This window comes from Triticum dicoccoides, chromosome 2B (assembly GCF_002162155.2).
Source record: "Triticum dicoccoides isolate Atlit2015 ecotype Zavitan chromosome 2B, WEW_v2.0, whole genome shotgun sequence".
Taxonomy (NCBI): Eukaryota; Viridiplantae; Streptophyta; class Magnoliopsida; order Poales; family Poaceae; genus Triticum; species Triticum dicoccoides.
The window spans coordinates 84,345,743-84,371,260 of NC_041383.1; positions in this window are offsets into that span (position 1 = coordinate 84,345,743).

A 25,518-nucleotide genomic window follows, 5' to 3' on the forward strand; every position below is an offset into this window, starting at 1 on the left:
GTAGCGAGGGTTTTTACCCCTCGCTACTACTATGGCATGTCCCGGAGGGGCACGGTAGAGACCTCTTAGTAGTAGCGAGGGGTAAAAACTTAGTAGTAGCGCGGGTTTATAACCCTCGCTACTACTATGGCATGGCCCAGGGGCACGGTAGAGACCGCTTAGTAGTAGCGATGGTTAAAAACCAGCGCTACTGCTATCAACTTAGTAGTAGCGAGGGTTAAAAACCCGCGCTTACTATGGCATGTCCCGGGGGCACGGTAGAGACCTCTTAGTAGTAGCGAGGGTTAAAAACGAGCGCTACTGCTATCAACTTAGTAGTAGCGAGGGTTAAAAACCCGCGCTACTAGTAAGCAGCAGTAGCGAGGGGTATAAACCCGCGCTGCTAGTAAGCATATGTGTATAAGCTTTTCCCTAGTAGTGACACCAACGCTGTCAATTTCGGCGCGTCAATGACCCTGATTTTTGTTGGACCTTCTAGATCCGATACATGCAATCTCTCAAGGAAAGGCGCATTCTCAATGACCATAATGTGGAACAGCTGGAGTGATCTCTTCCCAATTGATGTCTTGTTGCGGGGCCAGCAAGACACATAAATCCATCGGAGATTCGTCGAGGCAATGTGGAGGCTAATGAACCCGTGGATCTGCTCAAGACGAAGGTACTCGAGTGCAGTACAGCTGCGGAGCAGGTGCTCCATAGCCTTCTTCGAGATGACAATGTCGAAGAGGTCGAGCTGCTTGAGTTGAGGGAGAAGAAGGGCGGACGCGGCATTAATCTGGGGAAGATAGCAGGAGCTGAAGCTGGCACGGTGTAGCGTTGGCGTGAGGCGGAGCGCAGACGGCGGCAGAGAGCGACATCATATAGGTTCAAAGCTGAGCTCCTCGAGCTGATCTAGGGTGGGGGATAAGAACCACTCATCGAACTTGGGTTGGACCTTGCAGTTGGTACTGAACATGCGGATGTCAAGGCGTCTGGCTGGCCCAGGGTGCGATGAAAGGATCTTGGAGACTGCGGCCATGAGTTTGCAATCCCCGTCACAGAGGCAGCTGTCGACGGTGAGGTTGAGGGGGACGCAGCGCCAGAGGGGGCGCCATCGCCGGGAGAGCAGGGCGGTCCACACGGCAGATTTGGTGGGGAGAAGGCCGATGATGACGAGCAGCATGTCGTCGGGCAGGCTGTTGATGAAGTCCAGGCTCGCCGGATGCGGTTTTGGCTCGAGCCGCCTCCGCTTGTTGGCTGCCTCGCCGTCCATCTCAACCGACGGCGACGCCGGTGTACACGTGTGCTGGTGTGTGTTGTGTGCTGGGTGTGTGCGAGTGCGTCCTTCTGTGCATGCCGCCGCGCAGTGGTGAATTGTGCGCGAGTGCGTCCTTCGCGCGCAAGAAGTTTGTCCTCAATGCCCCCTCAATTTACTAGTGTGTGGGGTGCTACCCCGAGTGGTTTCATCTTTGTTTACTTCACCGCGTGTCAGATGGGCCTCTAGTTTACTTATTTCCACCCACTGCCACATGGGCCAGCACACGAAGATACATAACACGAGCTGACAAGGCAGCATGTGGATTGGTTGACCGGTCAACTAAACAATATACGGAGCTATACGCTGACACAGTGAGCGTATAATCCGTCGGTATAGAGAGTTTGAGTGAGAGGGGAGGCCCGTGAGAGATAGCAGAGAGAGAGCAAGAGCTACTCCCTCCGTTCGATAATGTAGTTCCAACAGTTTTTTTTAAGTCAAACTTTTGAAACTTTGACCAAGTTTATAAAGAAATTACTTATATCTACAAGTATGAAGTAAGTACATGTTGTGATGAATCTAATGATCGTTCCAGATGTAAATGTTTTTCTCCACATATACCTGGTCAAACTTTTCTGAGGTTTGACTTTTCAAAACATCCATATGCTTATGGACGTGACAGAGTCCCTAACTAGAGAGAGAGAGAGTGAAAAAAGTGTGTGTGCGTGTGTGAAAGAGACATGGACAACACACGATAAAAGTAGAGAAAAAGCGTGTGTGTCTTATGCAAACATATCACACATGCATCTTCGACAACGGAGGCAAGGAGAGGAGATAGTGTGTGGTTGTTTGAAATCGAGAGAGCAAGACCCCTAGCACGTGGCCAAGAGGGGTCTGACAAAGAAGGGAGAGAGGTCAAGAGAGACGTACGGAGAAAATGCAGACGTGGGGAGGAGAGAGTGTAGGTTTGTCATAGAGAGATCCCCTGGAGATCGTGATGGGAATACATGGGTGGGAGATCGAGTGACAAGGTGTGTGCGATGCCCCGAGAGATATCGAGATAGACGTATGGATGGAAGGAGACAATACGTGTGTTCCAGATGGCTAGTAAGAGATAATTATACATAGGAGCGGGGGAGTGCTTGCGCCTATGATGGAGTGAGGGATTATGGTACTTAGTGTTGGGGAACGTAGCAGAAATTCAAAAAAATTCCTACGTATCACCAAGATCTATCTATGGAGAGACCAGCAACGAGTAGAAAGAGAGTGAATCTACATACCCTTGTAGATCGCTAAGCGGAAGCGTTCAAGTGAACGGGGTTGATGGAGTCGTACTCGTCATGATTCAGATCACCGATGATCCTAGTGTCGAACGGACGGCACCTCCGCGTTCAACACACGTACAGCCCGGTGACGTCTCCCACGCCTTGATCCAGCAAGGAGAGAGGGAGAGGTTGAGGAAGACTCCATCCAGCAGCAGCACAACGGCGTGGTGGTGATGGAGGAGCGTGGCAATCCAACAGGGCTTCGCTAAGCACCAGGGGAGAGGAGGAGTAGGGAGAGAGGTAGGGCTGCACCAAGAGGGAGAGAACTCATCTGTATGGCAGCCCCAAACCTCAACTATATATAGGGGGAAGGGGGGGCTGCGCCCCCTTTAGGGTTTCCCACCCCCAAGGGGTGCGGCCAGCCCTAGATGGGAAAGGGGCGGCGGCCAGGGGAGGATTCCCTCCCCCCCAAGGCACCTAGGAGGTGCCTTCCCCTCCTAGGACTCTTCCTTAGGGTTCCCCTTTGACCCTAGGCGCATGGGCCATGAGGGAAGTGGCGCCCCAGCCCACTTTGGGCTGGATCCCTTCCCACTTCAGCCCATGGGACCCTCCGGGATAGGTGGCCCCACTCGGTGGACCCCCGGGACCCTTCCGGTGGTCCCGGTACAATACCGATGACCCCGAAACTTGTCCCGATGGCCGAAACAGGACTTCCTATATATAAATCTTTACCTCCGGACCATTCCGGAACTCCTCGTGACGTCCGGGATCTCATCCGGGACTCCGAACAACATTCGGTAACCACATACAAGCTTCCTTTATAACCCTAGCGTCATCGAACCTTAAGTGTGTAGACCCTACGGGTTCGGGAGACATGCAGACATGACCGAGACGTTCTCCGGTCAATAACCAACAGCGGGATCTGGATACCCATGTTGGCTGCCACATGTTCCACGATGATCTCATCGGATGAACCACGATGTCAAGGACTCAATCAATCCCGTATACAATTCCCTTTGTCTAGCGGTATGGTACTTGCCGGAGATTCGATCGTCGGTATACCGATACCTTGTTCAATCTCGTTACCGGCAAGTCTCTTTACTCGTTCCGTAATACATCATCCCGTGATCAACCCCTTGGTCACATTGTGCACATTATGATGATGTCCTACCGAGTGGGCCCAGAGATACCTCTCCGTTTACACGGAGTGACAAAATCCCAATCTCGATTCGTGCCAACCCAACAGACACTTTCAGAGATACCCGTAGTGTACCTTTATAGCCACCCAGTTACGTTGTGACGTTTGGCACACCCAAAGCACTCCTACGGTATCCGGGAGTTGCACAATCTCATGGTCTAAGGAAATGATACTTGACATTAGAAAAGCTTTAGCATACGAATTGATTAACGATGTGATCCCGTTATCAACAACATCCAATGTCCATGGTCAGGAAACCGTAACCATCTATTGATTAACGAGCCAGTCAACTAGAGGCTTACTAGGGACATGGTGTTGTCTATGTATCCACACATGTATCTGAGTTTCCTATCAATACAATTCTAGCATGGATAATAAACGATTATCATGAACAAGGAAATATAATAATAATCAATTTATTATTGCCTCTAGGGCATATTTCCAACAGTCTCCCACTTGCACTAGAGTCAATAATCTAGTTCACATCGATATGTGATTAACACTCAAGGTCACATCCCCATGTGACTAACACCCAAAGAGTTTACTAGAGTCAATAATCTAGTTCACATTTACCATGTGATTAACACTCGATGAGTTCAGGGTTTGATCATGTTATGCTTGTGAGAGAGGTTATAGTCAACGGGTCTGAACCTTTCAGATCCGTGTGTGCTTTACAAATCTCTATGTCATCTCCTAGATGCAGCTACCACGTTCTATCTGGAGCTATTCCAAATAACTGTTCTACTTGGAGCTATTCTAAATTGTTGCTCCATTATACGTATCCGGTATCTCTACTCAGAGCTATCCGGATAGGTGTTAAGCTTGCATCGACGTAACCCTTTACGACGAACTCTTTTACCACCTCCATAATTGAGAAAATTCCTTAGTCCACTAGTTACTAAGGATAACTTTGACCGCTGTCCTGTGATCCATTCTTGGATCACTCTTGTACCCCTTGACTGACTCATGGTAAAGCACACTTCAGGTGCGGTACACAACATAGCATACTGTAGAGCCTATGTCTTAAGCATAGGGGACGACCTTCGTGCCTTTCTCTCTATTCTGCCTTGGTCGAGCTTTAAGTCTTAACTTCATACCTTACAACTCAGGCAAGAACTCCTTCTTTGACTGGTCCATCTTGAACACCTTCAAGATCACGTCAAGGCATGTGCTCATTTGAAAGTACTATTAAGCGTTTTGATCTTTCCTTATAGATCTTGATGCTCAATGTTCAAGTAGCTTAATCCAGGTTTTCCATTGAAAACACTTTCCAAATAACCCTATATGCTTTCCAGAAATTCTATGTCATTTCTGATCATTAGTATGTCAACAACATATACTCATCAGAAATTCTATAGTCCTCCCACTCACTTCTTTGGAAATACAAGTTTCTCATAAACTTTGTATACACCCAAAATCTTTGATCATCATCAAAGCATACATTCCAACTCCGAGATGCTCACTCCAGTCCTTAGAAGGATTGCTGGAGCTTTGCATACTTATTAGCATATTTCAGGATAGACAAAACCTTCCGGTTGTATCACATACAACCTTTCCTCAAGAATCGTCGAGGAAACAATGTTTTGACATCCTATCTGCAAGATTTCATAAATAATGCAGTAATTGCTAATATAATTCCAACAGACTCTTAGCATCGCTACGAGTGAGAAAGTCTCATCGTAGTCAACTCCTTGAACTTGTCGAAAAACATCTTAACGACAAGTCGAGCTTTCTCAATGGTGACACTTACCATCATTGTCTGTCTTCCTTTCAAAATCCATCTGCACTCAACAGCCTTACGACCATCAAGTAGTTCTTCCAAAGTCTACACTTTGTTTTCATACATGGATCCTCTCTCGGGTTTTATGGCCTTGAGCCATTTATCGGAATCCGGGCCCACCATCGCTTCTCCATAGCTCGTAGGTTCATTGTTGTCTAGCAACATGACTTCCAAGACAGAATTACGTACCACTCTGAAGTAGTACGCATCCTTGTCATCCCACGAGGTACGGTAGTGACTTGATCCGAAGTTTCATGATCACTATCATAAGCTTCTACTTCAATTGGTGTAGGTGCCACAGGAACAACTCCCTGTGCCCTGTCACACACTAGTTGAAGAGACGGTTCAATAACCTCATCAAGTCTCCACCATCCTCCCACTCAATTCTTTCGAAAGAAACTTTTCCTCGAGAAAGGACCCGATTAAAGAAAAAACAATCCATATTGCTTTCGGATCTGAATTAGGAGGTATACCCAACTGTTTTGGGTGTCCTATGAAGATGCATTTTATCCGCTTTGGGTTCGAGCTTATCAGCCTGAAACCTTTCCATCGCAGCCCCAAACTTCTAAGAAATGACAGCTTAGGTTTCTCTAAACCATAGTTCATACGGTGTCATCTCATCGGAATTACGTGGTGCCCTATTTAAAGTGAATGTGGTTGTCTCTAATGCCTAACCCATGAACGATAGTGGTAATTCGATAAGAGACATCATGGTACGCACCATATCCAATAGGGTGCAACTATGACGTTTGGACACACCACCACACTATGGTGTTCCAGGCTGTATCAGTTGTGAAACAATTTCCACAATGTCTTAATTCTGTGCCAAACTCGTAATTCAGATATTCATCTCTATGATCATATCATAGATCTTTTATCCTCTTGTCACGACGATCTTTCAACTTCACACTGAAATTACTTGAACCTTTCAATAATTCAGACTCGTGATTCATCAAGTAAATATACTCAACATCTACTCGAATCATCTGTGAAGTAAGAACATAACGATATCCACTACACGCCTCAGCACTCATTGGACTGCACACATCAAAATGTGCTACTTCCAACAAGTTGCTATCTTGTTCCATCTTACTGAAAACGAGGCTTTTCAGTCATCTTGCCCATGTGGTATGATTTGCATGTCCCAAGTGATTCAAAATCAAGTGAGTCAAAACGGTCCATTTGCATGGAGTTTCTTCATGCATATACACCAATAGACATGGTTCGCATGTCTCAAACTTTTCAAAAACGAGTGAGCCCAAAGATCCATCAATATGGAGCTTCTTCATGCGTTTTATACCGATATGACTTACGTGGCAGTGCCACAAGTAGGTGGTACTATCATTACTATCTTTTGGCATGAACATGTGTATCACTACGATCGAGATTTAATAAACCATTCCTTTAGGTGCAAGAGCACTTATTCAGGTTTAATACTAATCTTGATGGTAGAGGGAGCGTGCGATGTTAGATCACATCAAACTTGGAAACACTTCCAACACATATCATTAGCTCACCTTTAGCTAGTCTCCGTTTTATTCCGTAGCTTTTATTTCGAGTTACTAACACTTAGCAACCGAACCGGTATCTAATACCCTGGTGCTACTAGGAGTACTAGTAAAGTACACATTAACATAATGTATATCCAATATACTTCTATCGACCTTGCCAGCCTTCTTATCTACCAAGTATCTAGGGTAATTCTGCTCTAGTGGTTCTTCCCCTTATTACAGAAGCACTTAGTCTCGGGTTTGGGTTTTACCTTGGGTTTCTTCACTAGAGCAGCAGCTGATTTGCCGTTTCATGAAGTATCCCTTCTTGCCCTTGCCCTTCTTGAAACTAGTGGTTTCACCAACCATCAACAATTGATGCTCCTTCTTGATTTCTAATTTCGCGGTGTCAAACATCGCGAATACCTCAAGGATCATTATATCTATCCCTGATATATTATAGTTCATCACGAAGCTCTAGCAGCTTGGTGGCAATGTCTTTGGAGAACCATCACTGTCTTATCTGGAAGATCAACTCCCACTCGATTCAAATGATTGTTGTACTTAGACAGTCTGAGCACAAGCTCAACAATTGAGCTTTTCTCCTTAGTTTGCAGGTTAAGAAAGTCATCGGAGGTCTTATACCTCTTGACATGGGCACGAGCCTGAAATCCCAATTTCAGCCCTCAAAACATCTCATATGTTTCGCGATGTTTCAAAAACGTCTTTGGTGCCTAAACCGTTTAACTGAACTATCACGTAGTTATCAAAACGTCTATGTCAGATGTTTGCAACAACCACAGACAACGTTCGAGGTTCAGCACACTGAGCGGTGCATTAAGGACATAAGCCTTCTATGAAGCAATGAGGACAATCCTAGTCCGCATAATTGCTACTATCAACTTTCAACTAATTTTTTTTTCTCTAGGAACATAAACATTAGAACTACAGCGCGAGCTTATGACATAATTTGCAAAAGGTCTTTTGACTATGTTCAGGATAATTAAGTTCATCTTATGAACTCCCACTCAGATAGACATCCCTCTAGTCATCTAAGTGATTACATGATCCGAGTCAAACTAGGCCGTGTCCGATCATCACGTGAGACGGACTAGTCATCATCGGTGAACATCTTCATGTTGATCGCATCTTCTATACGACTCATGTTCGACCTTTCGGTCTCCGTGTTCCGAGGCCATGTCTGTACATGCTAGGCTCGTCAAGTTAACCCTAAGTGTTTTGCATGTGTTCCGAGGCCATGTCTGTACATGCTAGGCTCGTCAACAACCGTTGTATTTGAACGTCTGAATAAAACACCCGATCATCACGTGATGTTTTGAAACAGCGAACTGTCGCAACGGTGCACAGTTAGGGGAGAACACTTCTTGAAATTGTTGTAAGGGATCATCTTATTTACTACCGTCGTTTTAAGCAAATAAGATGTATAAACATGATAAACATCACATGCAATCAAATAGTGACATGATATGGCCATTATCACTTTGCTCCTTTTGATCTCCATCTTCGGGGCTCCATGATCATCATCGTCACCGACATGACACCATGATCTCCATCATCATGATCTCCATCATCGTGTCTTCATGAAGTTGCATCGCCAACTAATACTTCTACTACTATGGCTAACGGTTAGCAATAAAGTAAAGTAATTACATGACGTTTAAGTTGACACGCAGGTCACAAATAAATAAAGACAACTCCTATGGCTCCTGCCGGTTGTCATACTCATCGACATGCAAGTCGTTATTCCTATTACAAGAACATGATCAATCTCATACATCACATATATCATTCATCACATCCTTTTTGGCCATATCACATCACATAGCATACCCTGCAAAAACAAGTTAGACGTCCTCTAATTGTTGTTTGCATGTTTTACGTGGCTGCTATGGGTTTCTAGCAAGAACGTTTCTTACCTACCCATGAACCACAACGTGATATGCCAATTGCTATTTACCCTTCATAAGGACCCTTTTCATCGAATCCGATCCGACTAAAGTGGGAGAGACAGACACCCGCCAGCCACCTTATGCAACTAGTGCATGTTTGTCGGTGGAACCGGTCTCACGTAAGAGTACGTGTAAGGTTGGTCCGGGCCGCTTCATCCCACGATGCCGTCGAATCAAGATAAGACTAGTAACGGCAAGCATATTGAACAATATCGACGCCCACAACTACTTTGTGTTCTACTCGTGCAAAGAATCTACGCAATAGACCTAGCTCATGATGCCACTGTTGGGGAACGTAGCAGAAATTCAAAAAATTTCCTACGTATCACCAAGATCTATCTATGGAGAGACCAGCAACGAGTAGAAAGAGAGTGAATCTACATACCCTTGTAGATCGCTAAGCGGAAGCGTTCAAGTGAACGGGGTTGATGGAGTCGTACTCGTCGTGATTCAGATCACCGATGATCCTAGTGCCGAACGGACGGCACCTCCGCGTTCAACACACGTACAGCCCGGTGACGTCTCCCACGCCTTGATCCAGCAAGGAGAGAGGGAGAGGTTGAGGAAGACTCCATCCAGCAGCAGCACAACGCCGTGGTGGTGATGGAGGAGCGTGGCAATCCAACAGGGCTTCGCTAAGCACCAGGGGAGAGGAGGAGTAGGGAGAGAGGTAGGGCTGCACCAAGAGGGAGAGAACTCATCTGTATGGCAGCCCCAAACCTCAACTGTATATACGGGGAAGGGGGGGCTGCGCCCCCTTTAGGGTTTCCCACCCCCAAGGGGTGCGTCCAGCCCTAGATGGGAAAGGGGCGGCGGCCAGGGGAGGATTCCCTCCCCCCCAAGGCACCTAGGAGGTGCCTTCCCCTCCTAGGACTCTTCCTTAGGGTTCCCCTTTGACCCTAGGCGCATGGGCCATGAGGGAAGTGGCGCCCCAGCCCACTTTGGGCTGGATCCCTTCCCACTTCAGCCCATGGGACCCTCCGAGATAGGTGGCCCCACCCGGTGGACCCCCGGGACCCTTCCGGTGGTCCCGGTACAATACCGATGACCCCGAAACTTGTCCCGATGGCCGAAACAGGACTTCCTATATATAAATCTTTACCTCCGGACCATTCCGGAACTCCTCGTGACGTCCGGGATCTCATCCGGGACTCCGAACAACATTCGGTAACCACATACAAGCTTCCTTTATAACCCTAGCGTCATCGAACCTTAAGTGTGTAGACCCTACGGGTTCGGGAGACATGCAGACATGACCGAGACGTTCTCCGGTCAATAACCAACAGCGGGATCTGGATACCCATGTTGGCTCCCACATGTTCCACGATGATCTCATCGGATGAACCACGATGTCAAGGACTCAATCAATCCCGTATATAATTCCCTTTGTCTAGCGGTATGGTACTTGCCCGAGATTCGATCGTCGGTATACCGATACCTTGTTAAATCTCGTTACCGGCAAGTCTCTTTACTCGTTCCATAATACATCATCCCGTGATCAACCCCTTGGTCACATTGTGCACATTATGATGATGTCCTACCGAGTGGGCCCAGAGATACCTCTCCGTTTACACGGAGTGACAAAATCCCAATCTCGATTCGTGCCAACCCAACAGACACTTTCAGAGATACCCGTAGTGTACCTTTATAGCCACCCAGTTACTTGTGACGTTTGGCACACCCAAAGCACTCCTACGGTATCCGGGAGTTGCACAATCTCATGGTCTAAGGAAATGATACTTGACATTAGAAAAGCTTTAGCATACGAACTACATGATCTTGTGCTAGGCTTAGGATTGGGTCTTGTCCATCACATCATTCTCCTAATGATGTGATCCCGTTATCAACGACATCCAATGTCCATGGTCAGGAAACCGTAACCATCTATTGATTAACGAGCCAGTCAACTAGAGGCTTACTAGGGACATGGTGTTGTCTATGTATCCACACATGTATCTGAGTTTCCTATCAATACAATTCTAGCATGGATAATAAACGATTATCATGAACAAGGAAATATAATAATAATCAATTTATTATTGCCTCTAGGGCATATTTCCAACACTTAGGGGGGGTGCGTGTCACATGGAGAGAGAACAAGGGCGGAGAGTGTTGGATGGGTCTATATGTATAGCGCGAGCGAGACATGTGTATGTGTGAACCAGGGAGATATAAGGCCAGTTTGGCTTGCGTCCTAAGCATCTTTTGCCTGGCCTGGGGTTGTGGCTAGATTTCATGCATGCTTGTTTGGTTGCTACCCTGTGAAAAAGAAAGCCTGCCTGGCCTGGGTTCCCTTGCACTTTAATTAGCCTGGCTGAACTCCAGACACTGCAAGTAGCCTGGCCCAGGCGACCGATTTCGAACGCCTGGTCGTGCCTGGTCCTGTGGCCACGAGGCTAACAGCAACATGGATGGATATTAGCATTAAATAATTGATGCATGGATTGATTGATGGGAAGTTGATGCTTTCCCTGGCCCAGGCATGAACCAAACGCTTCAGCACCACACAAGCCTGGCCAGGCAGAAATATTTTACATCTCACGTCCACACCAGGCAGTACCGGCCATCAAGGCATGAGGGTCAGGTCACGAACCAAACTGACCAATAAAGTTTGAGAGAGATTGAGGAGACCCGATAAGGCTGAGTGGTGCGTCAGATAGCTGAGAGGGGGGAAGAGATATTCCATCCACTCGATAATGCAGTGCATGTAAATTTTTTACAAGTCAAACTTTGGAAACTTTGATCAGGTTTATGCAAATGTTATTTATATCTACAATACCAAAGATACATCATACAAAACTACATCTCATGGTGAATCTCATGGTGAATCTAATGGTATATGTTTGTCGTACTAGATGTAATTCATTTTCTCCACGTACATGGTCAAACTTTGTGATGTTTGACTTTTCATTTAATTTATATGCTATGGACCAAGGAGAGTACCTCAGTCGAGACAGATCAAGTGCGTGTGAAGGAAAATGAGTAAGTGTGCAAAAAGAGTATGTGTGTGAAAGAGAAAGTGACAACAAACAATAAATTAGAGAGAGTGTGTGTTTTTTCGTTTCTTATGTGAACATATCACGCATGCATCTCCGAGATGGAAAAGCGAGGTGAGGAGATACACGAAGATAGCTAGTGTGTGATTGTTTGCAACGGAGAGAGACACCCCTATAGCACATGTCCAATAGAGGTGTGGCCAACAAGGAACAAAGGTCGAGAGGGACATGGATGGCATGGACGCATGGGGAGGGAGAGAGGGTGTGTTTGTGATAGAGAGATCCCATCGAGATCGTGAGGGGACTATATGGGTGGGAGATTGAGGGAGTGTGTGCGCGATAGAAAGATGCCCTGAGAGAAATCGAGATAGACCATGCACATGTTTGTGATGGAGACTAAGATTAGCTAGTCATATACATATAGGGGGGACTGCGTGTGCCTACAATTGAGTGAGAGACCATCATACTTGGCTAGCTGGGCATGAGATTGTGTGTGTGCACATGTGAGATGGAGAGAGAACGAGGGGGAGAGATAGAGTTTTAGATGGTCCTATTGAGTGCGAGTGAGATATGCATGTGTATGTGTGACCCAGGTGGATGGAGAGTTTGAGAGAGGGGGGGAAGAGCTCCGAGACGACATAGTGGTGCGTGAGAGAGTTAGGGCAAAGAGCCAAGGAATTTGTGTGCGTACGATGAGTGCACCCAAGATATCTAGCTTGGACTAGCTAGAGTATCATACATAGTGTGCGAGAGAGACCTATAGATGGTGTATATATGCATGCAAACTAGAAAGACCCCCCCACACACACACACAGAGAGAGAGAGAGAGAGAGAGAGAGATGGAGAGAAATGGAGAGGGACCAACAAGGTTTTTGTGTCAGATGCGTGTGACAGAATTGAAGATTGTTGGCGAGAGAGAGAGAGAGAACAGGAGTCCGGGAGAGGGGGAGGTCGCGTTTTATGCATCAAAGACTGATATAAACCATGTTTCGATATAAACTTGCATTCAAATATTTAAATTGGAGAACATGTTGTCTGCAATCCACACATGAACGGATATATGCGTATATCAAACAAGTTCATTAATTTGACTTTCAACATGTTCATGGAGTACTATAATACTGTACAACATGCTACTCGGTTGAGGTGTTCAATTTTGGATTTAGTTCACTATTTTGACCTACTGAACGAGCTATTTCATTGAATCGAGATATTTCATTTTGGGTTTGATTCGCGTTTTTGAGTGGGTCAACTATTTGTCATATAGTAAATCGCTAGCAACGAGCATGTAAAAACACATTACTCCCGAGCATCATCTCTCCATCTAAAAAAGAAGTGGCAAGCTAATATTTCAAAATTTGATCCGAATCGACTTGGTAAGGTAGACGTGGATGCTCGTTCTCCCAAAATTTGAACGAACCGTTAAACATCCTCTCTGCTCGGTGGAATTCGCCCGAGCAAATAAATGGGAGACGCGAAATTACCGTCCTATGTGGGACACGCATCAATTGGCCCGTTGTACATCGAGGGTAGGTTCGTAACTTCATCCAAGCGCGCCTTCTCCTCGGCCGAAATGACATGTGCCGAATAATTCATAAACCATGGTCGGCAAAACACGCTCTCCTCGCCCGAAATAGCTCGCGCCCACTATTTCAAAACACGCTCTCCTCGCCCGAAATCGCTCGCGCCCACTAAAGTTCAAATCACGCCCTCCTCGCCCGAAATCGCTCCCGCCCACTATTTGGGGAGAAGCAAAGTTACTCTACTATCCCCGACCCTCAGTACACAGACCCAAGCCGAGAAGCCAATAGGCAAGGGTAGAACTGTAACTCCCCCTCACATTTCAGACAAATGCGTCCGTAAGACATGGTTCCACTCCCATCCCAATTCCCCCACCCCCCGCCCGCCCCCATTCATACCTCGTGGGTGCCAAATCACCTTCTCCCTGGGAAGCTCCCTTCTCCCGAGCCGCGAAACCTCAGCCCCACCTCCATGGCGCCCCCCACCGCACCAATTTCACAACCGCCCTCCTCCCTAATGCCGGAGACGTTGTCCATTTGCCGTCGTGCACTGGGCCATGTGCCTCTTACTCCGTGCTGCTGGTGCTGCCTCGACGACGGTTGCATGAACCGTACCAGAGCCGATTCACCCCCACCGTTGTTCACGGCACCGGAGCGGCTCCAACTTCGGATCCATCCAGAGTCCTGGCGCTGCTTCCGCGTAGCCGTCGACCATTGCGACATCGCTCTTTCCCTGCCACCGGTCGCCACCGCAACCGCGCCGGCCTCACCGACTCGGCAGCTGGACCTGCCTACTTCACCATGCCGCCAGATAGGTCGCACCCTCATCTCAATTCACTTTATTTAGGCGTTAGTTGTCTGAATTTTTATTCTGGGCCAATCGATTCCCAATGGGAAGCAGCACCCCTCGAGGCGGCAGAGCTCTTAGGCTGCCGGTTGGCTGGTGTCTAACGTAAGGGTGCGGGGCCGCAAGTTCGTCGGGGAAGCAGCGCTTAGATGACTATCTTTTAGAGTTGCGTGGGTTGAAGGTACTGCCGCCGCCGGATCTGGATGACGGGGAGTCTTTGTGGATTGGCCCGGGGGCGGCGCAACCACGGTAGTGCGGTGGGGCGGGGAGCGGGGTTTTGGCCGGGGCCACGGACGGCGGAGGCAGGCTGCTCTGCCGTTGGTCGCTGGCTCTTCGGGGAAGATTCCGAACAGTGTCAGCCGGGAGGCACAAGACGGCCAGCCATCCGGCGTAGATCGGACAGTACCAAATTAAAATAAAATCGTATGACCCCAATTTAGTCTTCAGTCAACAGACGTGTGACCACTCTCGTACCTTGCTGTTGATCTCTTAGTGTATTTCTTCATATCAAAGAGATATGTCGTTCTTAACATTATGCGTTATCTGCATCTTCAAACACACCGTCTTCCGACTCACCGCGGCTGCTCCAACAAGGGAAGCATACACCAGAAGGGAGCTATAGTCCCCACTCAACAGTTCCGTGCATCGAATGTGCGTGCCCGACATGGACAGCCACAACAACTGCAGGGCCATCGACAAGTCAGCACATGATGCTCACTCCTATTGATGGCAGCCAGATAGGTTGTACCCTCATCTTACTTGTGTGCAACATTTATGGCTTTGTTATTCATCTAAGCATGGAAAATAGATCATCACATTTCACTGTATATTCATGTTGATCTCTTTCGGGTCTTGTTCAGGAGTTAAGGTTGTTCCATAGTTCAGCTAAGATACTTGTTCTTTAGGTAACGTTGTTCCATAGTTATCATCCATCAGCCAATGCTATCCCATAGGCTGGTGATTATAGTATTATACCACTTCTAGTATTACCTATGTTGTTCTTTAATACTTTTGTGTGCCATATAGTTAATCTCGAGTACAAACGATACATATTCTGTAGCTTTCATCTGTGTTCTCCCTTTAGTTTATGAGACCTGTTGCTGCTAGTTAACCCTAGTCCTACTATTTATGTCGTCTCCTACAGGCACTCATTACATAAATCTAACTACTAGTTGTCTTCCATGCATGTCAGATATAATTGCACACACTGATATATCCACAAGAACCTCACGAAGCAATGTAATGGCCAATAAACTTGATGTCAATGATACCCAATATGATGGAACATGTAAAGGCAGTTCTTCAGAAGACTTGCAGAAAGATGATGAATCTTCTTCACCCCACAAGGTCCTTGCTCTAACTTGGCCTGTGATATGGGTACAACATGCATATAATGTCCTGGAGTGTATCTACTCTGTTGCAATGCCATGTGCTTAGCATGCTGATCATGCATGTAAATATGTCATGCCTTCCTGTTTTTCAGTACCTATTCCATTCATGATAACATGTTTTCAAATTCAAGTACTATCATTCTACTCTGTCGCAATGCCATCTGCTTAATTTGGACATCATGCTTCTGAATATCTTATGCATTGTTATTCATCAGTATGTACTTCATCTGTCTACCATACCATGTTTTTTTACATTGAAGTGATGTTCTACTGCTCTATTGCAATGCCATCTTATTTTCCCAATCATACACGTGTATGTTGCCTTAGTTATTTCTGTACGTATTCCGCTAGCATACAGTTTTACATTCAACTAGTGTTTTTTTTGCTGTGTTGTCCTGTCGTATCCCTAGCTCTTACACCATACTCCCTCCGTCCGGATTACATGTTGCCGAAATGGATAAAAAAAGATGTATCTAGAACTGAAATACGCCTAGATCCATCCATTTTTTCCGGATGGAGGGAATACATGTCAATATGTCATGCCTTTCTATTCTTCAGTACCTATTCCATCTCTCTGATGTCGCATGTTTTATAATTAAAGCACCATTCTTCTATACAAGGCATGAAGGGGAAGACGACTATGTTAGAATCTGAAGGGTTACAAACAAGGCCTTTGCAAAAGATCCAAATGCGAGGAGATAATAAACCAACCCCAGTTTTTATAGATACTGCTCCAGCACAGAGAAACCCAACTCCTACTGATAATAAGCAGATTCCAGTGGCCAAAGAACTAGTCCGCTCCAGTCCAGCAAAAATATGTCAACTCAATTCTAATAAGCGTGTGCGTATCCTTGCATCATGAAATTTTATAGCATGCTCATCATATTTTCTATATGTTTCTTACCCATCTCTCTTTTAGAAAATAAGCTTAACAGATAGAAGAATTTCTGCAATGGTATCGTTTATGAGGAAAGATTCTCGCAGGAATTCTCTGTGCTCCAATGTAGATGTAAGTACCTGTTGTATATCACTATATTTTTACATCAACATGTATTTTGTTAATCGGCATGAATCCAACCTTTATCTGATCTAAATTTAGTTGTAGCAAAATGTATGATTAAAGGCCACAATGTTGATTTTTGCAAGGAAAAATGCCTGGTAGTTTTGCATCCTGAGCTGCATGAGTGTACTATCTCATATCAGTGGGTTTGAATACTTTGGTTCTGCAGTGGGTTTTTCAGTGTTTTTTTTACTGTGTTGTCCTGTCATATCCCTAGCTCTTACATCATACTCCCTCCGTCCGGACTAAATGTCGCAGAAATGGATAAAACTGGATGTATCTAGAACTGAAATACGCCTAGACCCATCCATTTATTTCCGGATGGAGGGAATACATGTCAATATGTCATGCCTTTCTATTCTTCAGCACCTATTCCATCTCTACTGTAGCATGTTTTATAACTGAATCACCATTCTTCTATATAAGGCATGCAAGGGGAAGACGGCTATGTTAGAATCTGAAGGGTTACAAACCAGGTCTGCAAAAGATCCAAACGCCAAGAGATAATAAACCAACTCCGTTTTTCATAGGTACTGCTCCAGCATAGAGAAACCCAACTCCCACTGATAATAAGCAGATTCCAGTGGCCAAAGAACTAGTCCGCTCCAGTCCAGCAAAAGAATGTCAACTACATTCTAAGAAGCGTGTGTGTATCCTTGCATCATGAAATATTATAGCATTCTAATCATATTTTCTACATGTTTCTTACCCATCTCTCTTTTAGAAAATAAGGTTAAACGATACAAGACTTCCTCCATTGGGATCGTATTCGAGGTAAATATCTTGCTGGAATTCTCCGTGCTCCAATGCGGATGTAAGTACCTGTTGTATATCACTATATTTTTACATCAGCATGTATTTTGTTAATCGGCGTGAATCTAACCTTTATCTGATCTAAAATTAGTTGTAGCAAAATGTTAAAGGCGCCAATGCTGATTTTTGTAAGGAAAACTGCCTGGTAGTTTTGCATACTGAGTTGCGTGAATGTACTATCTCATATCACGCACATTACTGAATTGTAGTGCTTCTCTGGTTGCCCATTCATTTATTGTGTCAATGTTGCTTTCGTATTACCTTACCTGGCTGATGATAGCTATGACATATTGTGTTAATTTGGTGTAGGCTAGTTGCCCAAACGTTCGTTGTGTCAATGTTGCTTTCCTATTATCTGACTTGGCCAATGATAGCAATGCTAGTGTGTTAATTTTGTGCTGGCTGCTAAAGATAAGAAGACAAACTCTGAAAACAGCAAGGCAACCCCATTGTTTCTTTCCAGTAAATCTAGGCCAGGTAATATAACAATAACTCATGATTAATCTGTTTGGTTCCCGTCCTAATTTATGTTATGATGCAGTGGTCGAGACACACTCCTCTATCAATAATACAAGCCTGCCAAAATCGCCATCTGAATCTATTCAGTATCCTTTGTCTCGAATGCAATAGAATAAATGTATATTTGTGAACCAATTAATGGCTGAAGCAATGATGGAAATGGTGGATGAATCAGAGGTGCAGAGTCGTGCGACACAACAACTGATCAATGTTTTCAGAGACAGTGTAGCAAAGCAACAAGAACTTGCCCACATGCTTATGGGCGTCATCTGTGCTGAGGTTGCAGATTGTGACGTTCTAGATGGTTAGGTTCTGCTCATTTATTTGCACTGGCATCAATCTTTGATTGCCCAGTGGATGTAATGTCCTGTAATATATGCTGGATGTGCAACGTTATTCCCTGTATGTCATACCTTTGCTTGATCGGTTTTGGTCCTGTGCATAATTGCTCGTCGTAATGGGCTCAAATTATCTAATTTGTCCTAAATACATGAACGAACTTTAGTGGGCCCATTAAATTAATGGGCGGTTACTAGGCCGAAAGTTAATGGTCGGCCCTCTTACCTCCCGGGTCGTTAACAGGCCGACATCGAAGCGGGCAACAGGTGGCCCCAATTTATTTCATGGGCCATTAACAGGTTGTTACTAAGTTTGGGCTACATATGGCCCAACTATACTGTAGGCCTTTAGCAGGCCGAAAGAGACAGCGGGCTTGTACTGGACCATGAAGAGCATGGGCCGCTAAGAGGCCTAAAGTCAGGTCGTATTGTAAATGGCCCAACTGTGTTGTGGGCCTTTAGCAGGCCGAAAGAGAAACCAGGCTGATATTGGACCATGAAGGGCATGGGCCGTTAAAAGGCCAAAATTAAGGTCCGACTACAAATGGCCCAACTCATTTATGGTCCGTTAACAGGCCGAAAAGCACACAGGGCCGGGAATTGGCCCAACACTTAAATGGGTCGCTAAAAGGCCAAAACTCAGGTCCGACTACAAATGGCCGAACTGATTTATGGGCCGTCAACAGGCTGAAAGTGAAACCGGGCCAGAAATTGGCCCAACACTTAAATGGGCCGCTAAAAGGCCGAAACTCAGGTCCGAACACAAATGGCCCATTAGATTTATGGGCCGTCAACAGGCTGAAAGACACACCGGGCCGGAAATTAGCCCAACATTTAAATGGGTCGCTAAAAGGCCGAAAGATGTACATCCTGAAAATTGGCCCATCCATTAAATGGGCTGTTAACAGGACGAAATCTCATCGGGCCGATATTGAGCCCAAATGTATAGCGGGCTGTTAACAGGCTCGAACTGACGATGGGCTGCAGTGGTGTCAAATCTTTAACGGGCCATTGACGGGCCGAATTGGCACATCTCGTATGGGTCGTGGGCTTAAATGGACCTGACACAAGTAGGCCTTATATGGGTCGGCCTGCTAATTTTTACTGGGCCGGCCTTTTTCACTGGAATGGGCCACTATTGGGCCGTGCCACGTGTCGACCTATCATAGGTGCCTCCTGTCCAATGAGTGGATGAAATATGTCCCAACGGTGAGGCAACACGTGTTTCCTCTAGCCAATGTATCATCATGACTATCTTGATTATGTCAAGGAACACTTCTACGATAGCACAGGTATGACTATCTTGATTATGTCATAAATTTGTCATGGATGTACATGCATGACAAAAAATGCCACCTACTGTGACAAACACGTATCATCATGGAAGTGTATTTTTTTGTAGTGCTTGCAGCATGTAGAAGAGAGTAGATGGTAAGTTCACCAAGTATCATCGCATAGCATAATCCTACCCGGCGATCCTATCCTCGTTGCCCTATTAGAGAGCGATCACCGGGTTATATCTGGCACTTGGAAAGGTGTGTTTTATTAAGTATCCGGTTCTAGTTGTCATAAGGTCAAGGTACAACTCCGGGTCGTCCTGTTACCGAGGATCACGGCTATTCGAATAGATAAACTTCCCTGCAGGGGTGCACCACATTACCCAACACGCTCGATCCCCTTTGGCCGACCACACTTTCCTGGGTCATGCCCGGCCTCGGAAGATCAACACGTCGCAGCCCCACCTAGGCACAACAGAGAGGTCAGCACGCCGGTCTAAATCCTATGCGTGCAGGGGTCTGGGCCCATCGCCTATTGCACACCTACACGTTGTGAACGTGGCCGGAAGCAGACCTAGCCCCCTTAATACAAGCGCAGGCTTACGGTCCAATTCGGTGCACGTCGCTCAATCGCTGATGTCAAGAAGGCTTCGGCTGATACCACGACGTCGAGTGCCCATAACTGTTCCCGTGTAGTTGGTTAGTGCGTATAGGCCAGTGGCCAGACTCAGATCAAATACCAAGATCTCGTTAACCATGCTAATTGAAGTATCCGCGAACACCGACCAGAGCTAGGCCCACCTCTCTCCTAGGTGGTCTCAACCTGCCCTGTCGCTCCACCACAAAGTAACAGTCGGGGACTGTTGGGAACCCAGGCCCACCTCTACCGGGATGGAGCCACCTGCCCTTCAGCCCGCATCTCCGAACAGTATCATAAGTAATGTAACAGTATAAAGTATATAGCATATGCCCGTGATCACCTCCCGAAGTGATCACCGCCCAGTAGTATAGCATGGCAGACAGACAAGAGTGTAGGTCCATTGATGGAATACTAGCATCCTATACTAAGCATTCAGGATTGCAGGTAAGGGTAACAACTATAGCAACAATGACAGGCTATGCAGCAGAATAGGATTAACCGAAAGCAGTAACATGCTACACTAGCTACTCTAATGCAAGCAGTAGAGAGAAGGAATAGGCGATATCTGGTGATCAAGGGGGGGCCTTGCCTGGTTGCTCTGGCAAGAAGGAAGGGTCATCAACACTGTAGTAGAACTGGGGGTTGCCGGCAGTCTCGGGGTCTACCAGAAAGAAGTAACGGAGGGGGAACATAATAAATAACAGAGCAATCAAATCAACACAAAGCATAACATGGTGATACGCGGTGCTAGGGGTGACCTAACGCAGTAGGAGGTGATACCACCGAAGGGGGGAAACATCCGGGAAAGTATCCCCGCCGTTTCGCGTTTTCGGACAGATGAACCGGAGGGAGAAAGTTGCATGTTTGCTATGCGAGGGATGTGTGGCGGATGAACGGGCTGCGTATTCGGATTTGTCTCGTCGTTTTGAGCAACTTTCATGTACAAAGTTTTTCCATCCGAGCTATGGTTTATTTTATATTAATTTTAAAAGATTTAAATCAATTTTAGGATTTATTTAATTATTTTAAATCAACATTATCCAGAATAGTGTTTGCTGATGTCATCATGACATCAGCAGTCAACAGAACGTTGATTGGGTCAAACTGACGTGTGGGTCCCAGCTGTCATAGATTATTTAATCTAATTAGGGTTTAACTAATTTAATTATTGTTTAATTAATTAACACTAGTTAACTAGGTTAATTAAACACAATTAATTAAGTTAATTAATTAAGTAATTAATATATTATTATTATTATTATTTTAATCTTTTTTTATTATACGTTCTAGGGCTAGATCATTCTTAAGCCTCTCAAGGAACCAACACCAGTTGGGCTTGTCCTCCATTTCAACCACAGCAATAGCAATAGGGAAAATACAGTCATTTGAGTCAATTCCCACAGCAATTAGTAGTTGTCCTCTATACCTTGTCTTAATATGACATCCATCAATGAATATCATAGGCCTACATCCCTGAAGGAAACCTCTTTTGTAAGCATCCAGGCACATATATGCTTTGCTGAACCTTGCTTGATCATCAAGTTGAAGAAAAACAGAGCTGCCTGGGTTACTTCTCACTAGTAGAAAAAGGGTCAAACGTGAAGCACATTAGTGCCGGTTTGTATTTGAGCCGGCACAAATGTATACATTAGTGCCGGTTCAAACGGCTAGCCGGACCGCTCTCATTAGTACCGGTTCGTGGCTAATCTTTAGCACCGGTTCGTGCCACGAACCGGTACTAATGAGAGTGGTGGCAGTATGTTGTCAGTCTGGGCCCCCTCCAGCACGTTTAGTGCCGGTTCTTGGCACGAACCGGTACTAAAGGTCGTCCTACATAAACCCTTCGTCCACGCGAGCTCGCTCTGTTCTTCCCCTTTCCCCTCTCCTCTCTGTTCTTCCCCTCTTCCTCTCGAGCTCATCACACATTTTGCCCAAAATTTGTCAAGATTTGAAGGCCCCCATCCATTCAAATGATCACAAAGGTTAGCAACTTTGTCCTTTCATCTCTCATTGCTAGATTAGCTCTTGCAATGCTTTATATAGCTATTAATTTGTGAGTTTAGTAATTTGGGAGGAAATATATATATATGTGCTAGTATTTGATTTATATGCAATTTGAGGTTAAAATAACACTTAGTTTGCATATGTAGGTGTGGTTTACTTAGTGCCTTCTAAATCTCCGCCGTAACCACCGTCGATCGCCCGCACCGTCCCGTCGCCGGCACCACCTTGTGGTGAGCCTCTTGTTCATGAAATTTTATATAAAAAATTGATGTTTGTGTGATTTGGATATATAGTTACTCGTATAATAATTATCTTACCCGTACGTTGTTTGTTATACATAGTGCCATGGTTTTGATATCCGTCCCCGTCGGCCCTCGTCCTTGTTATGATTCGGATGTGGTATATTCTCTTTTAAAACTATTTGTTGCATTTCGTGTTTATGACAAATTATGCCCATCAAGTTGACATAGATATTTTTATCTAGGAGGTATGTGAACCGGAAATTCCAACCAACCCTATTGTCGAGAGGTTAAATTTAGTTGAAAGAGAAAACGAGTACTTGAAAGAAAAATTGAAAAGAATTGAGGGGGAGAAGATGGAATTGGAGTTGCATGTTGCCGATGTCGTCGATGATCACAAGATCAAGAAGGAGAAAATGCGCTTGAAGATTAGAAAGATTAGAAAATATGCCATCGATAGTGAGGCTTGGTATCATTATGCTGTTGGATCGATTGTTACCTTAGTTGCGATCTTGATCGCATTTGTTGTTGCATTTAAATGCTTTAGCTAGAGAGTTATTTGTTCGTTGCATTTAAGTGTTGTATGAACTTTATGTATGAACTTGTATTAATTTGGTCTATTCGGTGTTGTATAATGAAGATGAGCCGGCAATGGATGTACGATGACCGATGCTCTCCCCAGTTCGTTGAGGGCATGCATACTTTTCTGCTTGCGGCTGAGGCAAACAAGCGGGCGGATGGTTTTATGCCTTGTCCATGTGCTGGCTATAAGAATGGTCGCAATTACTCTACGTCAAGAACCATTCACGTCCACCTGTTTGAGTCCGGTTTCATGCCCCACTATAATGTTTGGACCAAGCACGGAGAAAGAGGGGTTATGATGGAAGACAATGAAGAAGAAGAGGACGACGACAGCTATCCTGGCCATGGGTTCCCTGAATACGATGATACAACAATGGGGGAAGAAGCTGAGCCGGTAATGCGGGAAGAAGCTGAGCCGGCAATGCGGGAAGAAGCTGAAGAAGAGGCATCAGATGAGCCCGTTGATGATCTAGGTCGGGCCATTGCCGATGCAAAGAGAAACTGCGCAAGTGATTTGGAGAAGAAGAAGTTGCAGCGCATGTTAGAGGATCACAAAAAATTGTTGTGCCCGAATTGCGTAGGTGACAAGAAAAAGCTGGGCACCACACTGGAATTGCTGCAATGGAAGGCAGAGAATGGTGTATCTGACAAGGGATTTGGAAAGTTGCTGGTAATGATAAAGGATATGCTTCCAAAGGACAACGAATTGCCCGAGAGTACGTACGAAGCAAAGAAGGTTGTCTGCCCTCTAGGGTTAGAGGTGCAGAAGATACATGCATGCCCTAATGATTGCATCCTCTACCGCGGTGAGTACGAGGATTTGAACGCTTGCCCGGTATGTGGTGCATTGCGCTATAAGATCAGCCGCGATGAGCATGGTGATGTCGAGGGCGAGCACCCCAGGAAGAAGATTCCTGCCAAGGTGATGTGGTATTCTCCTATAATACCACGGTTGAAACGTTTGTTCCAAAACAAAGAGCATGCCAAGGCGATGCGATGGCATAGAGAAGACCGTAAGAAAGACGGAAAGTTGAGAGTACCCGCTGACAGGTCGCAGTGGAGAAAAATCGAAAGAAAGTACGGGAAGGAGTTTGCAGATGACGCAAGGAGCGTATGGTTTGGTCTAAGCGCAGATGGCATTAATCCTTTTGGGGAGCAGAGCAGCAACCATAGCACCTGGCCTGTGACTTTATGTTTGTATAACCTTCCTCCTTGGTTGTGCATGAAGCGGAAGTTCATTATGATGCCAGTGCTCATCCAAGGCCCTAAACAACCCGGCAACGACATTGATGTGTATCTAAGGCCATTAGTTGAAGAACTCTTACAACTGTGGAATGGAACAGGTGTACGTGCATGGGATGAGCACAAACAGGAAGAATTTGACCTAAAGGCATTGCTCTTCGTGACCATCAATGATTGGCCTGCTCTCAGTAACCTTTCAGGACAGACAAACAAGGGATACCACGGATGCACGCACTGTTTGGATGATACCGACAGTATATATTTGAATAGTTGTAAGAAGAATGTGTACCTGGGACATCGTCGATTTCTTTCGAGCAGGCATCCCGTAAGAAAGAAAGGCAAGCATTTCAATGGTGAGGCGGAACACCGGACGAAGCCTCGCCACCGTACTGGTGCTGATGTACATGATATGGTCAAGGATTTGAAGGTGATATTTGGAAAGGGTCCTGGCGGACAATCTGTTCCAAAGGACGCTGACGGACGCGCACCCATGTGGAAGAAGAAATCTATATTTTGGGACCTGCCATATTGGAAAGACCTAGAGGTCCGCTCCGCAATCAACGTGATGCACGTGACGAAGAATCTTTGCGTGACCCTGCTTGGCTTCTTGGGCGTGTATGGGAAGACAAAAGATACACCTGAGGCACGGGAGGACCAACAACGTATGCACGGAGAAGACGGCATACATCAAGGTCATGCAAGCTACGCTCTTACCAAAGAAGAGAAGGAAATCTTCTTTGAATGCCTGCTCAGTATTAAGGTACCGTCTGGCTTCTCGTCGAATATAAAGGGAATAATAAACATGGCAGAGAAAAAGTTCCAGAACCTAAAGTCTCATGACTGCCACGTGATTATGACGCAACTGCTTCCGGTTGCATTGAGGGGGCTTCTACCGGAAAACGTTCGATTAGCCATTGTGAAGCTATGTGCATTTCTCAATGCAATCTCTCAGAAGGTAATCGATCCAGAAATCATACCAAGGTTACAGAATGATTTGGTGCAATGTCTTGTCAGTTTCGAGTTGGTGTTCCCACCATCCTTCTTCAACATCATGACACACGTCCTAGTTCACCTGTGCCAAGAGATTAACGTTTTGGGTCCTGTATTTCTACA